Source organism: Phyllostomus discolor, chromosome 14 (assembly GCF_004126475.2).
Source record: "Phyllostomus discolor isolate MPI-MPIP mPhyDis1 chromosome 14, mPhyDis1.pri.v3, whole genome shotgun sequence".
Taxonomy (NCBI): Eukaryota; Metazoa; Chordata; class Mammalia; order Chiroptera; family Phyllostomidae; genus Phyllostomus; species Phyllostomus discolor.
In genome coordinates, this window is record NC_040916.2 from 47,735,511 (window position 1) to 47,752,323 (window position 16,813).

The following is a 16,813-nucleotide window of genomic DNA, read 5'->3' on the forward strand; positions in this document are numbered from 1 at the left end:
TTGGTTATGACAATACACACACAAAATACAAACTGGGAACATCTTAAATGTTCTCAGAAGGGACAGATGAGGTAAATTAAAGTATATTCATACAACATGTTATACAGCTATTTAAAACAATGACAGCCCTGGATGGTGTGGCTGAATGGATTGAGCTCCGGCCCACGAACCAAAGAGTCGCCCATTCGATTTCTAGTCAGGGCACACGCCTGGGTGGCGGACCATGTCAGGTCCCCAGTAGGAAGCACGTGAGAGGCAACCACACATTGGTATTTCTTTCTCCTTCCCTCCCCCTCTGTCTAAAATAAATAAATAAAATCTTAGCCCTGGCTGGCGTAGCTCAGTGGATTGAGCACGGGCTGCAAACCAAAGCATTGCAGGTTCAATTCCCAGTCAGGGCACATGCCTGGGTTGCAGGCCACGGCCCCTAGCAACCGCACATTGATGTTTCTCTCTTTCTCCCTCCCTTCCCTCTCTAAAAATAAATAAATAAAATCTTTTAAAAATAAAATTAAATAAATAAAATCTAATTAAAAATAAATAAAAATGACATGCATGTGTTTCATATATATGACACACATGTAGATAAGAGTACAGAATAATACTCCAGAGTTTGAGCTTAAAAGTCAAATTTCCTGATTATGTGACTGAGCTCATATAATTAAATAAATTTGTGACTGTAGGCAAACCACTTAACACTTCTCTGAACCTCGTTTCTTCACCTGTAAAATGGGAATGATAATAGCATCTACCTTTAGAGTATTGTGAAAATTAAACTAATTAATTAACGTGAAGTGCTTAGAACAGTGTCTGTCACACAGAAAAGCCCAATTAAGTGTTAGTTATTAAAAGCATACCCAAGGTATTAAATGGCTGTGGGCGAGCAAACCCAATGACTGACATCAGAGCAAGAGAAACTGGCATAGACACAAATAAATGGAAGAAAGAAATGATGGAAGTAGAATTTTCAGGATTTGGTAAACCTGTCTCATATACTCAGACCCAAATTGCAAGAAGTGCTGAATAAATGTACTGTTCCTACGTAAGAGGTCCTTGTTCCTAATATGTTGACTGCTTAATTTATAAACACATTGTATTTAGTATTATAGTTATTTTCATACATGTCTTCTCTCCTCTTCTGGACTATATAACTTCTAGAGGACTGAGATAATGACAGTCATCTTTATATACTCTACAACACCTATGTATATATATTTATACATAGTAGGTATACAACAAAAATTCTGCGAATATATAAATGGTCAGGCCTTTTCAGTTCCCCAAAACTAACGGATTTAAGTGGTTACAAAGCCACAGAGCTCTGACAGGTGGGTTCCAAATTTTCTCTTTCTCCTAATAATTAACTATCATTTTCCTAGACTGAACCTGTTTAGGACAAATGATAGGACCTGGCCTCTATACTCCAGGAATTAAAAAAATAACCCCATATCACTGATCAGAGCCTTGGATTTTCTGATATAATTTGGAATTTAGAACTACAGATGAAATTGCAAGACAGGCCCCGACTTGTGTGACTCAGTTGGTTGGGCATCAATGTGAAAGGTCACCGGCTTGATACCCAGTTAAGGCATGTGTCTTGATCACAAGGTTTGGTCCTACAAGAGGCAACCAATCAATGTTCCTCACTCGCATCAATATTTCTCTCCCTGTCTTTCTCCCTCCCTTCTCCTCTCTCTAAAAATAAATAAAAATAAATTGTTGGGCTTATGGCTTTATATCTTTTCTGTTGCCTACAAGTCTTGCTCTTGTTGACTTTCATTGCTGTTCTTCTTTTAGTCAATAATGAATAACAATCTGAGTACTACTTGGTTATTAAACTTAATTTAAGAATGCTGATTATCTAGTTCATGAAGTCTATCTTGTAATTTTTTTTAAGATTTTATTTATTTTTAGAGAGAGGAAGTGGGAGGGAGCAAGGGAGAGAAACATTGATGTGTGAGAGGTACAGCGATCGGTTTCTCACATACCCCCAACAGTGGACCTGGCTCACAGCCCAGGCATGTGCCCTGACCAGGAATTGAACCAGCGACCCTTTGGTTTACAGGCCAGCACTCAATCTACTGAGCCACAAGAGCCAGGGCCAAATATTTATTTCTCAGTGAAGTTCTGATATCCATAAAAAGAGTTTTACCCACAAAATTTTCATTTAAAAAAGTAAATTTTCTATATGCAAATTTGAAGAAAAATCTGTAATATTAAATGGAAACAAATGTAAAAAATTATACCATCTTTTGCATAAAAAGAAAAACTAAAACTAAATCCCTATTTGCTTAAATATAGACAGACAGACACACACACACACACACACACACACGCACACTTTGAAATAACAGACAGAGTAACAGTGATGAGGTTTAAAACTAGACAGGTGAGCCTTGTCTGGTGTGGCTCAGTGGATTTAATGCGGGCCTGAGAACTGAAAGGTCACTGGTTTGATTTCCAGTCAGGACACATGCCTGGATTGTGGGCCAGGTCCCCAGTAGGGGGCATGCAAGCAAGAGACAACCACACATTGATGTTTCTCTCTCTCTCTCCCTTCCTTCCCCTCTCTCTAAAAATAATCTTTTTTTAAAAAATGGGCAAAGATTTGAATAGATATTTCTCCAAAGAAGATATACAAATGAGCAATAAGCATATCATCAACGAAATGCAAATAAAAACCACAATGAGATGCCACTTCACACCAACTAGGATGACTTCTATTAAAAAAAAAAAAAAAAAAAAAGCTCTGGTTGGAGTGCTGGCCCGTGAACCCTAGGGGTTCCCAGTTCCATTCCTGGTAAGGACCCATGCCTGGGTTGTGGGCTGGGTCCCCAGTTGGGGGCATGTGAGAGTCTATTGATACATGTATCTCTCAACACATTCATATTTCTTTCCCTCCCTCTTGCTCCATCCCTTTCCCTCTCTCTAAAAGTAACTAAATAAAATCTTTAACAAAACAGATCCAGACTGGTAGGAGAAGACGAGACGGGCGGGCACGGGGCTGGCTCGGGTTGGCGGCTCGCGGAGGTTGGGGAAGGTTTGGCGCAAAATCGGCGCAAAAGCCATCCGGTGCGCAAGAAGGCAGCGGTGATCCCTGAGTACACAAGCTGCGGCTGGTGGACCCAGAGGGGTAGCGATTGTGGACCAGGGCAGAACTCTCGGCCCAGAAGCCCAGACAAGGGTCTGAGTCCAGGGGAACGGAACTACCGCCATTGTTTGCTCCCGCCCCGCCCCCACTTATAACGTCACAATCTAGCGACTGGGGTGCCCAGCCCCGGTGAGCACCTAAGGCTCCGCCCCCCACCGTAACAAGAGCAACCAGACCTGAAAAAAAAAAAAAAGGAGGGGGGGGGGGGATATGTTTTCAACAGAGCAGATCAGTCCCCCAGGACTCATCCTTTTGAGCGACCAAGAATTAGCCAATCTATCAGATGCGCAGTTCAAAACACTGGTGATCAGAAAGCTCACAGAACTGGTTGATTCTGGACGGAATTTAGATGAAAGAATGCAGATTACCATAAAACAGATGCAGGAAGACACGCGGAGGAGAGCCAATAGTGAAAGGAAGGAATATGAGTCTCAAAACAATACAGTGGACCAGAAGGAAGACAGAATCAACCAAGCAGGAAAGCATGATGAAATAAGAATTCAAAAAATCGAGGAAAAGCTTAAGAGCATCCAGGACACCTTTTAACGTTCCAACATCTGAATTATAGGGGTACCAGAATCAGACGGGGAAAAGCAACAGATTGAGCACGTATTTGAACAAATAATAAAGGAGAACTACCCCAATCTGGCAAAGGGAACAGTCTTCCAAGAAATCCAAGAAGCTCAGAGAACCCCAAAGAAGTTGGACCCAACAAGAAACACACCAAGGCACATCATCATTACATTAGCCAAGATAAAAATGAAGGAGAGAATCCTAGAAGCAGCAAGAGGTAAGGGGACAGTAACCTACAAAGGAGTTCCCATCAGACCGTCAGCTGATTTCTCCAAAGAGACCTTACAGGCAAGAAGGGGCTGGAAAGAAATATTCCAAGTCATGAAAGACAAGGACCTACATCCCAGATTGCTCTATCCAGCAAAGCTCTCATTTAGAATGGAAGGGCAGATAAAGTGCTTCTCAGATAAGGTCAAGTTAAAGGAGTTCATTATCACCAAGCCCTTATTTTATGAAATGCTAAAGGGACTTATCTAAGAAAAGAAGATAAAGAAAAGACATGTATAGTAAAAGGACAGCAAACTCACAAATATTAACAACCACACCTAAAGCAAAACCAAAAGAAACTAAGTAAACAATCAGAACAGGAACAGAACCACAGAAATGGGGGGCACATGGAGGGTTAGCAGCAGGGAGGTGGGAGGAGGAGAGAGGGGGAAAAGGTATAGAGAATAAGTAGCATAGAATGTAGGTTGAAAATAGATAGGGGGAGGGCAAGAATAGTACGGGAAATGTAGAAACTAAAGAACTCATAAGTATGACACATGGACATGAACTAAAGGGGGAAATGTGGGTGGGAGGGGGGTACAGGGTGGAGGGGAGAGAAGGGGGGAAATGGGACAAATGTAATAGCATAATCAATAAAATATATTTAAAAAAATCTTTAACAAAACAAACAAACAGAAAATAACAAATTTGGTAAGAATGCAGAGAAACCAGAATTCTTATATACTGCTGATGTATAAGGGAATGTACAGGGAATGTAAATAGTATAATCACTGTAGAAAACAGCACTGCAATTCCCAAAAATCAAACAGAAATGCCATATGATCCAACTATTCCAATTCTGAATGTATACCCAAATGAATTGAAAGCAGGGACTCAAAACAGATATCTGTATACTCATGTTCAGAGCAGCATTATTCAAAATAGCTCAAAGGCAGAAGCAACCCAGGTGTCCATCAACAGATAAATAAAAATGTGGTATATGAGATCTGTCCAGAAAAAGTCCAACCACTGTTAACATAATGAGAACAGCTTGTGCAGCATCAATGTAACCTGACAGCCAAGAAGAGTGGACTGGCATGCACATGAGAACAATGAAGACTTCAGTGCACTAGTCAGTGGGGGCAGTAGACACCCTTGAGTGAGCACGTGTACTGTGTGGCCCTTGCATTCAAAATGACTGAGCGAGTAAAGCAACGAATCTGCATCAAATCTTACGTTAAGCTTGAACATTCTTCTGTGGAAACTATTTGGATGCTTCAGAAAACTACAGCTATGGCCAACTGGTGACTGGCAACTTCATCATGACAACACGCCTGCTCATCATCAACTCTCGTGCAGGGTGTTTTGGCTAAACATCAAATCACCCAGGTGACTCAGCCCCCTGCAGCCCAGATTTGGTGCCCTGTGACTTCTGGCTTTTCCCAAAACTAAAATCACCCTTAAAAGGGAAGAGATTTCAGCCCTGGCTGGTGTAGCTCAGTGGACTGAGCGCTGGCCTGTGAACCAAAGGGTCACTGGTTTGATTCCCAGTCAGGGCATGTGCCTGGGTTGTAGGCCAGGTTCCCAGTACGGGGCACATAACAGGTAACCACACATTGATGTCTCTCTCCCTCTCTTTCTCTTTCCCTCCCCCTCTCTCTAAAATTAAATAAATAAAACCTTTAAAAATTTTGTAAAAAGAAAAAAATAAAAGGGAAGAGATTTCAGATCTTAGATGAGATTCAGGAAAATACAATGGGGCAGCTGATGGTGATTGGGAGAACTGTGTGAGGTCCCAAGGTGCCTACTTTGAAGGGGACTGAGGTGCCATTGTCCTATGTACAATGTTTCTTGCATCTTCTTCAATAAATGTCTCTTTTTCATAGTAAATGACTGGATACTTTTTGGGCAGACCTTATATACATAAAATAGAATATTATTCAGCTTTAAAAGGAATAAAATTCTGACATGCTACAACATGGATGAAGACTAAAGACATATGCTAAATAAAATGAGCCAGACACAAAAAGGACAACTACTGTATGATTCCACTTACATGAGTTACCTAGAATAGTCAAAAACACAGAAACAGGAAGTAGAATGGTTGTTGCTGGGGCTGGGGGAAGGATAATGGGGAATTATGTTTTTAATGGGTACAGACTTGAAGATTGGAGATGAAAAAGTTTTAGAGATGAATAGTGGTCATGATTACAAAAAATGTACATGTACGTAATGCCAATGAACTGTAAACTTAAAATTATTTTAAATGGGCCCTAGCTGGTATGGCTCAGTGGACTGAAAGGTCACCGTCAATTCCCAGACAGGGCACATGCCTGGGTTTCAGGCCAGGTCCTCAGTTGGAGGCACATGAGAGGCAACCAACTGATGTATCTCTTGCACATCAATTTTTTTTAAAGATTTTATTCACTCATTTTTAAAGAGCTGGGAAAGGGAGGGAGAAAGAAAGGGAAAGATCAATGTGTGGTTGCCTCTTGCACACCCCCCACTGGGGGCTTGGCCTGCAACCTAGGCATGTGTCATGACTGGGAATCGAACCAGTGACCCCTTTGGTTTATAGGCCCGCACTCAATCCACTGAGCTACACTAGCCAGGGCACACATCGGTGTTTCTCTCCCTCTCTTTCCCTCCTGTCCCCTCTCTCTAAAAATTAATAAATAAAAAGAAAAATGTTGTAAATGGTACATTTAAGTTATGCACATTTTACCACATGCACATACACACTATAGCCTAGATTTACCATGGTCTTTTATAAGAATGTCTAACGTTTACTGAGTAGTTACTATCTGCCAGGCCCAGAGAAGTAGAAGGTCTTACAACAAGTTAGTGGTAGAGAAATTTGAACCCAGGACTTTCTGACTGAAGAGCTATACTTTTAATCATTAATGACCGAAAGTTATTCTGGTTTAACCAAAGAAGGAAAGGTTTCATGTAATTAAGTGAAAAATATCCACTAAGAGCAGTACCAATACTAGACTTACTTTCTCATATCCAGACACCAGAATTCAATTCATGCATAACACTGAGAATGGTTAGTTCTGAGAGAAACAAAGAGAAAAAGAGAGAGCAAGAAACCAACCAACTAAAGCTTTTCAGAATAACCAGCAAAAGCTAATGTGGCAGTTTAGGCAACACATGGAAGATGTGCTAAACAGCCCCATTAACAACAAAATTAAAATGCCAATTTCCAAAGTTTTCTTCAGTTAATTCATAAAGCTATAAAACAATGAGCAAAAATCTCACTGCTCTTTAATAACTGCACTATAATGGTACCCCTTGTACAGTCCTTTTCACACTATCAACCCATCTGAATTCAGAACATAGCCCAAAAGTCACACATAACCATAGACACTTTTGTTTGTTTTAGCACAAGTGTATCATATTATATTTTACTCCCTCTGTGAATATTATTAGGTACTCGGTAAGCCAGAATAGAAGGTTTAATTTGGAAATGAAGACTGCCCAGATTCTAACCTTGGTTATACTCTTTTGTGACATCTACCACTCTGTATTTCACAAACTTGAGAAGCTACAATTTAATACCAGATAGCCATCAAGGCCTTGGTAGTACAAAGTCATGCAACAATCAAAACAATTCATAACAGGTGGTACCTAGGTATACATAATAATCCATTAAGATCTCAAACTTTTTTACTATTATTTAGTCTAAAAACATCTTATTCCTTTGAATTCTCAAGGTTTCTTAAAGATGCACTAGCTATTTTTAAGATGCTTCTGTCCACTGCAAAATAAAAGATCTTTTTTTCCAGTCACCCACATTCTTTGAAAGCCTTTAGCTCAATATTAATGCATTATACAGAATTCAACTGGAACATATCTCTCCAAGCAGAAAGTGAAGAATTAAAAATAGCCCTGGTTGGGGTGGCTCAGTGAACTGAGCAACAGCCTGTGAACTGAGAGGTCGCAGGTTCAATTCCCAGTCAGGGCACATGACTGGGTTGTGGACCACGTCCCAGTTGGGGGCATGCAAAAAGCAACCAACTGATGTATCTCTTCCTCTCTTTCTCCCTCCCTTCCTCTCTCTCTGAAAAAAACCTCTCTTTTAAAAAAGTTTTTTAAAATGCAGGCTAACAAAAACTCCGGATTGGATCTTAGTGCAGTAAAATCCATTTTCTAGTTTCCATTCATTTGGCAGAAAACATCTGGATTTAGAATACTCTAAAAAAGCAAAAGGTTCAAATTGACAATGCACTCAGCTAAGGAACTGAGCATTCTCTACTACCTGAATTACAAAATGAGAGAAAAATGGCATCAGAGTAACAACTTACTCATGGACACTTATTATAGGCTAATTTCTAGTACATGAGAAGATTGTGATGCTATTCACAAAATATAACTTAAGCCCTGGCCAGTGTGGCTCAGTAGACTGAGTGCCGGCCTGAGAACCAAAGGGTCACCAGTTCATTTCCCAGTCAGGGCACATGCCTGGATTTCAGGCCAGGTCGCCCAGTAGAGGGCGTGCGAGAGGCAACCACATATTGATGTTTCTCTCCCTCTCTTTCTCCCTCCCTTCCTCTGTCTAAAAATAAATAAGTAAAATCTTTAAAAAATATAGAACTTAATATAGGCTGTTCTAGCCAACCTGTCCTGGGCAGTAGCAATGCACATGACCAATTGCTTCAATCTCTTCTATAGCAACACATCAATCTAGTCATATAAATGTTAAAGAGTGATTAGAAAACAGCCCCTCCCTCCAAAAAATGGTATCCTATTGAAGAAATATTTTCAGTATTTTTCACCAGTAGCTCAAGCTATAAAAGTTTTTTTTAAACTTATTTTTTATGTTATGTCCAGACTTTATTTTTTTATTTATTTATTTTTTAGAGAGGGAAGGGAGGGAGAGAGGAGGGAGGGGGAGAGAGAGAGAACCATCAATGTGCGGTTGCTGGGGGTTATGGCCTGCAACCCAGGAATGTACCCTGGCTGGGAATCGAACCTGGGACACTTTGGTTCCCAGCCCGTGCTCAATCCACTGAGCTACGCCAGCCAGGGCCACTATAAAAGTTTTGAATTTGGGGTTGAAAGCCATTCAGGTAACCTTTATGCCTTTAAATGATACAAAACAAATATCTCAAAGTTTTGTTTTAATTTCAAGACCAACATATCACCTTTAAAAAATTGAAAAATAAAAGGTATTGACCTTCTCTCCCCTGATCCCCAGGTCTGTCTGCATGTCCCACAAAAGATAAAGAATCATGGGCTTTACAGATTTCTTACTGTGATACAATCATCTTAACAGAAAGAAAGGGTTTCTGCTCACTGGCAAAAGTGGAAACCTTACTCTCCTGCTTCTAGCAGGTTAGATGAAAGAAGGTGGGGGGTTAACAGCTTAGTTACAGTTATCCACCTGGGAACTCAATGAAGGTAGGGCTAAGTTAGATAAGCTGTGCCACTTGCCTTAGAAAATTCATGTGGGAAAAATGCAGCAAAGTCTCAGTGAAGTTTCTAAAAAATATCTAGCCTAATGCCACCATACTAGTTCTCTGCAAAACCAGCACACAAAAGCAGTGAATTCCTTCATTCCAGAGTTGCAACCCTTTAAAAAAATTCAACCCACAGAGGACTAAAGGGAAGCAGAATAGCTAAGCACAGTATTCTCAAAGCATTCAGTGAGATCACTAGTACTCTAAGATGCTCCTTCATAGTCAAATAATTTTGAGAAGCTCTGCAACCTTTTATCATCCCCAATGTACAATGTATATTTAGACCTGCAAGGCTATGGGAGGTCATACAGTAAAGAAATCTGCCTTTAGCCTGGCTGGTGTAGCTTGGTGGATGGAGTTGGGGCTGCGAACCATAGGATTGCTGGTCGGGGCACATGCCTGGGTTGCAGGCTGGGTCCCCATTGTTGGCGGGGGTTGGGGGGGGTTGGGGGGACATAAGAGGCAACCACACACTGATGTTTCTCCCTCTCTCTTTCTCCAAAAAAATAAGTAAATAAAATCTTTTAAAAAAGAAAGAAAGAAATCTGCCTTACATAGCCCTAGCTAGTGTGGCTCAGTTGGCTGGAGTATCGTCCCGTGGATATTAAGGTTAAGTACTCGATTCCTCAGTGAGGACACATATCAGAAGGCAACCAATTGATGTTCTCATTCTCTCTCTTCCCCCCCTGCCCCCACCTCCCCTTTCCCCTTGCTCTAAAAGCAATGAAAAAATGTCCTTGGGTGAAGATTAAAAAACAAAAACAAAACAAACAAACAAAAAAACCCCAGAAACCTGCTTTAGTTTAACTCAGAATTTTTCTAAACCCTATTTGATTACATAATTTTTTAACATAAAACCTATTAATACTGAGAACTATCATGGGGATTTTTTGTTGTTTTTTTTTTTAAGGCAAAACAACTCTATAAGAAATGTTAGGAGTATAAGATCACAACTTCTGGAATCAGAGTCATTCAAGTAATATTGAATTCACCATTAATCTGTGAGGTTCCAGCAAAATAACATTATCTTTGGATTATGTTTTTTTCTCATCTGTAAAAAGATCTCCCTCACAGAGTTACTGTAATAATTAAAATAGTAAAAAGTCTTACACAAAGTGCTCAATAAATGAATTCACATTTACATTTTTTAAATTCATTTTCAGTTCTAAAAAGTTGAAAAAAGTGCAAATTTCTTTTAAGTCTGAGAATACAGAATTCATGACTAAGACACTCCATGAGCAGTATAACTTCTCAGGATCCTGCAACCTTTTTATCCACTGGGATATTGACAAAGCCTTTAAATTTGCCGCATTTAAGATGATATACAGGCGTATATAACACCTACTGATGACAATGAATATAAAGAGAATACATGTTGTATAAGAGTATTTATGGCTTCAATGATAGAAACGGACTCATATCAATATGAGGAAAAATAAATAATGAGGAGAATTAAGCTTTTATTAGCTCATAATAATTATACACTGCTTTACAGTTTATAAAGTACCTTTATATGTATAATTTCCTTTGACTGACAAACAAACCTGGTGAAACAGATAAAGCAGCTATTGATCCTCATTTCTCACCTGAGGAAACCACAGCTTGTGAGACTTCAAGTGACTCAACCTAGGTCACAAAGATAAGTGGCAGAACTAAAATTCTAACCTTGCTCTTCTGCCTCTAGAACATATCAAAAGGAGAATCTTCTAAATGCATGCAGTATATTTTCAACCCACAAGATTACTTATATTTTAAAATATCTTTTAAGTGACGGGCACCATGCTAGGCACTAGAGACACAGTAGTAAAAAGACACAGTATCTTCTTTCCGGATGTTAAAAGACCACTAGGGAGAGACAATATTTCTAGATGTCTAGAGACACTAGAGTGAGAGCAAAGAAGAAAACAGCACATCTAAGTCTCTGGGCAAGTCACGGAAGACTTCCCAGAGAAAGCAGTCATTTGAAATGAGATTTGGGAGCTGAGCTGGGAACTAAAAGAATTGTTATTTGCTCATGTATAAACTGTAAGGGAGAAAAGTAAGGCTGGAGAGAAAGGCAAAGGCCAAAATTATAAAGGGCCTTGAATACTATCTCATGTTTCATATTTTACCTTCAAATGATTGGAAACTATAGAATACTTTTGAGAAGGGGAAGAAGAATAATCAGATCTCTGTGTTAGACCATTTTGAAGATAGTATGATTGAAATTTTAAAGGAACAAAACTAAAAACAGAGAGAACTGTAAGAGATTACAGCAATATTCCAAATAAGTGTTGCTGTGGGTATCAATGAAAAGACCAGCAATGGAAATAGAAGAAAACGTATAGATTCAGAAATATTTAGAAAGTAATGGATAAGAAAGAAGGAAGTGACAACAATGCTCACGTTTTTGGCTTAGGTGACTCAAAGAATCACAGAAGGGGAAACTAAAAATGTTTAGTTTGAGGTACCAATGGAATAGAGGTGGCTATGTCTAGCACACAACAGACAACTGGAGTTTAGGAGAGATGTGATAATACTTATGTATATGAAGTTTTTTTTTCAGTAATCAAGATTATTTACCATTTTAATGGGAAGGCAATTATTACATAATTATTATCTGTATAATGCTTCAAAGTTCACCAAACATTTTAAGATATCACATTATGTTTATCACATTTCATACTGTCATTATAAACAAACATAAGGTTAGGAAAAGTTATTCCTACTTTGATCAACAAATATTTGAGTATTAACTATATGTCACATTAGGTACTGTACTAAGCATTTAACAAAACAAAATGAATCCATGCCTTCATAGACCTTATATAATAGAAAGGGAACCAAAAAGTAATAAATGCAACAAATAAGTATGGTATAAAGTTGCAAGTGCTATGAAAAAGAAAACAGAATATGGAAGAATTAGACATGAGAAGTGGTAGTTGAAGCTAAAATTTTACACAGGGGTAGAATAAGGTCCCATTGAAAAGGTGACATTTACAAGATTACTCTAGCCAGCAAAGTTATCATTTAAAATGGAAGGGCAGATAAAGTGCTTTCCAGATAAGGTCAAGTTAAAGGAGTTCATCATCACCAAGCCCTTATTATATGAAATGTTAAAGGGACTTATCTAAGAAATAGAAGATCAAAAACTGTGAACAGTAAAATGACAACAAACTCACAACTATCAACAACTGAACCTAAAAAAAGCAAAAACAAAAACTAAGCAAACAACTAGAACAGGAACAAAATCACAGAAATGGACATCACATGGAGGGTTATTAGTGGGGAGGGGGAGAAAAGGGGTAAAAGTACAGAGAATAAGTAGCATAAATGGTAGGCACAAAATAGACAGGGGGAGATTAAGAATAGTATAGGAAATGGAAAAGCGTAAGAACTTGTATGTATAACCCATGGACATGAACTAAGGAGGGAGGGAAATGCTGGAGGGTGGGGTGGTGCAAGGAGGAGGGGGATAAAGGGGAGAAAAAAACTGGAACAAAGTAACAGCATAATCAATAGCATATACTGAAAAAGAGGTGACATTTAAGCAAAGACTAGAAGGATGTTAGAAAATTATTCATTTGTATTACCTCTGTGGAAAAAAATCACTATTTCTCACTTTTCACTGGAGGGAATAGCTAGTGTAAAGGTCCTAAAATGAAGAGTGTGGCTAATATACAGGGCTGGGCAAAAGTAGGCTTATAGATGTAATACAAACAAATAATACATTAATAACTAATACAAGAATAAACGGTTTCACATACTCCCAACTGTAAACCTACTTTTGCCAACCCCTGTGTTTAAGGAACAGGTCAATATGGATGGAATGGAATGAGCAAAGATGATGACAGGTGATCAAAAGGAAGAGTGGAGAGAGCAGGCAGATTATATAATACTTTATATGTTACTGTAAGGACTGGTTTTTACTCTGAGGGAAATGACAATTCAAAAATTATGAGCCTTTCCCAAAGTCATATAGCTGATAAGTAGCAAAAGAGCTAGGATTTAAACCAGGATTTCTAGACTCTACACCTGTGTTCTACTACTCCTATTTGCCACTTACTAGCTCACAACCTCCCTCCCAGGAAAGTCTAAATTAAAATACTCTCAAAAAGCTAAATTTATAAATACCTTTTAGGTAAGAGATATACAAGCTCTCCAGGTAACATTCCTAACCCCTCACAACCATAACAGGAATTTATTAATCCTAATGCCTAATCCAAAATCCTACTAACATTGCAACCTATATTTTAGGAGATTACAAATCCCACCTTCCCCCCAAATGAGACAAGATCAAGACAGCTTTGTTTAGAAGGCTTAAAGCATGAATTTCAGGTTTGAGTAACAGTAACCTGAATTATTTTTAAAATGTATACTAGCCAGATATGAAAAGCAACAAGAGAATGGCTGAGGAAGTATTGTCATTTCCCTTAATAGTTCACTGGTTAGTATTAATAACAACTATGTTGTCAAAGAAGCTTTTGCAATTACTAATGACTCTTTCAAGTCTGGAATTTGACCACTTCATACCTCAAAAGTAACAAAATAACCCTGACCAGTGTGATTCAGTTAGTAGGGCATCAAAAGTAAAAGGTTGCCAGTTCCATTCCTGGTTAGGGCTCATACCTTGGTTGAGGTTTCAGTCCCTGGCTGGGGCACATATGAAAGGCAACTGATCAATGTTTCTTTCACATCAAAGGTTCTCTCCCTCCCTTCCCCTCTTTCTATAAAAAAAATTATTTTTTTATTTTTTTAAAGATTTTATTTATTTATTTATTTTTAGAGAGAGGGGAAGGGAGGGAGGGAGAGAGGGAGAGAAACACTGATGTGCGAGAGATACATCAATAGGTTGCCTCTCATACACCCCCAACTGGGGACCTGGTCTGCAACACAGGCATGTGCCCTGACTGGGAGTTGAACCGGCAACCTTTCGGTTCACAGGCCAGCACTCAATCCACTGAGCCACATCAACCAGGGCAAAAATCCATTTTTTTTTAAGTAACAAAATAGATACTCTTATTCATCTGGGTTTTTTGGTTTTTTTTGGAACTACAACCCAAAACTCTTGATAGTTCGTGCCAGCTGATGGCAACTTAAGACAAGGGGGAAGATTGGAGGATTTTGAGAGAGAGACCGTCTATGAAGTATGTATATGAAACAGGTTAAGCCCTTAATGGCCTTGGGTCAGTCCTTTCCTGTTGGACGAGGAATATTTCACTTATCCATAAGGGAGAAGGAAAAGGATGGAACACGAAGAGGGAGCATTCCATATCAGATCTATTCTTCGGAGGCTTTCAGCATTACTACACAAATATAGGAGGCTTTCAGTTTCATGGACCCTGGAACCATCAAAATCCCCAACCAGTAGCCTATAGAAAAAGCATCACAGGGATTACTAAGGATAAGTCAAATAATATGGATAACAGAAGCTTTCCTCCCCAAAAGCCAGTGCTTTTCAACAGAAATTGAACTTCCTTGCATTATCTTTTCCCAGGCTTAGCCAATGCAGAGGAACTGCAACTTTGTGTGGCACTGTCTGATAGGTTGCATTTTTTTCTGAGCAAGAAGTGGGCAGCTTTACGCCAGGACTAGATTTACAGTCACTCTGGGTGTGTGTCTTTTTTTCCCCCTTCTCCTTGAAACTGCCTCAGAAAATGCCCAGCTATTGTGCCTTGATAAGTAATGAGGCCCGGCTTTACGTACTGCAAAAGGATCTGGAAAAAAAAGTCCCTCAGTCCAAATTATGGTTCAGATCTTATGATTTCTATACCATGTTTTAATTGACCAAAGCTGGTTTGGCTTTTCTCAATAAAGCAACATGAGCACTTTGAGCTGAGTGCAGAGGGGCTGCTTGTCAGCATGACTCCCAATGGGGTGGCTAACGTGCAATATGGTCCAGAGTCTAGAAACCAGGACAGCACAGATGCTGTTCCCCTACACACGGACCTCCAGTTTGGTGGGTGTGAGATTCAAGGAAGGAAAAAATCAGTAAACTGAAACAAGAGGACTAGTTTACACACAAGATACTGCTTATAACTAGTAGGAATCTGAAGGTCCCAGTACATGATTAGGATACTATTATTGACACAGTGATCCCTTCATCCACACTGCTGTTCTCTAACCAAAACCTGGGGCCAGGGCCAGGCAAAAAAAAGGTATGGAGGAAGACATTTGTCCCCAAAAGGGAGAGGGCAACACCAAGGCTTTTGAATATACTTTAAAACTATGAGGTTCAGAACCAATTTCTCACCACTCCCTCCCCCACCTCCCTGTGGCCTTATGCTAAACACAGCAATGAAAGTTACTTCCAGAACTTAGATGTGAAGAGCTGATCCAGGAACCTGGTTTAACATTGTTCCTAGACAAGTATTTGAACACAGCCTCTATTCAGACCCTATTTGGACTGCCTCTAAACAGGAAGTTAGCAGACATCACACACAGTCAGGGAAAGCAAACCACAGTGTCATAAAATAAAGATGGATGCTGCTGTCAGCTAACAAATCACTCCCACCTCACGGAAAGTGTTTTCAAGTAAGAAATAGCCAGGCAAAAGTTCATAAGCTTCACCTGTTCTCAAATTGGGTCACTCAGCCCATGGGTCCAGCCTTCTGATTCCTGCTGATTAGTATCTTCATTCTTTACTGTGATGACTATCACTGCCTCTAGACTAAAAACTCCATTCCTCTAAAACCGGAAGACAGCACCACCAGATCAGTACTCTCATTAACGCATTATTCATTCAACCTATTTGCTCAAGGAGCCCAAGGAAAGACTATCCTTGACCCAGCCCATCCCAAGACAGTCGGGGACTGGATATCAGTCACCAAAAAAAGCAGCACCATTTCCAACAGGTGTGAGCTTCCCCTCAAAGTATACTGAGCCCCTCCTTAGTACTACCTTTAGCGGCTCCAGAAGTAGCCTCCTTCCCAATCAAGTACCAACAGAAATGTTACTCTAGAACAATACTCTTATCAAGACTGCTCCAGCACCAAAAATATGAATCCAAGTGGTTATAAGGTTTCCAGGAAGAGTCAGTGTATCAAAGAAAAGGCAATAAAGTTACCACTAAACTCTCAAATGTGTGAATCTCCAACATATAGACAACATACAGACACCATGTTGCTGCCAGAAAACCATCAGAAGGCAGCTACACTGAAATGGGGACTGGAGGGCTGAAGGACAGGGCGAGAGGCAACATTTCTTTTCATTTCACATCACATGTATGCAGAGTCTATTCAAAAAATAAATTTTTAGAGAGAAAAATGTTTCAAAAACTCAAAAGCATCAGCTCTTCTCCAACATGTATCTTTTAAATCTGCTTTTACTCTAGCTGCTGCAAGTCCAAATCTCTCTGTTGCAGTCTGCTCTTTTGCTTTGCTGAAATTTAAAGTACCTCCCAGCTCTCTCAGGCACAAAAGGCCTTCAAATACTCATTGAT

General features: G+C 39.5%; 1 protein-coding gene across 3 annotated transcripts in view; it reads right to left on the reverse strand.

Annotated features, from left to right (window-relative positions):
* Positions 1–16,813, reverse strand: part of GATAD2B (GATA zinc finger domain containing 2B) — a 90,563-nt gene that overhangs the window by 72,401 nt on the left and 1,349 nt on the right. The window lies entirely within an intron of this gene.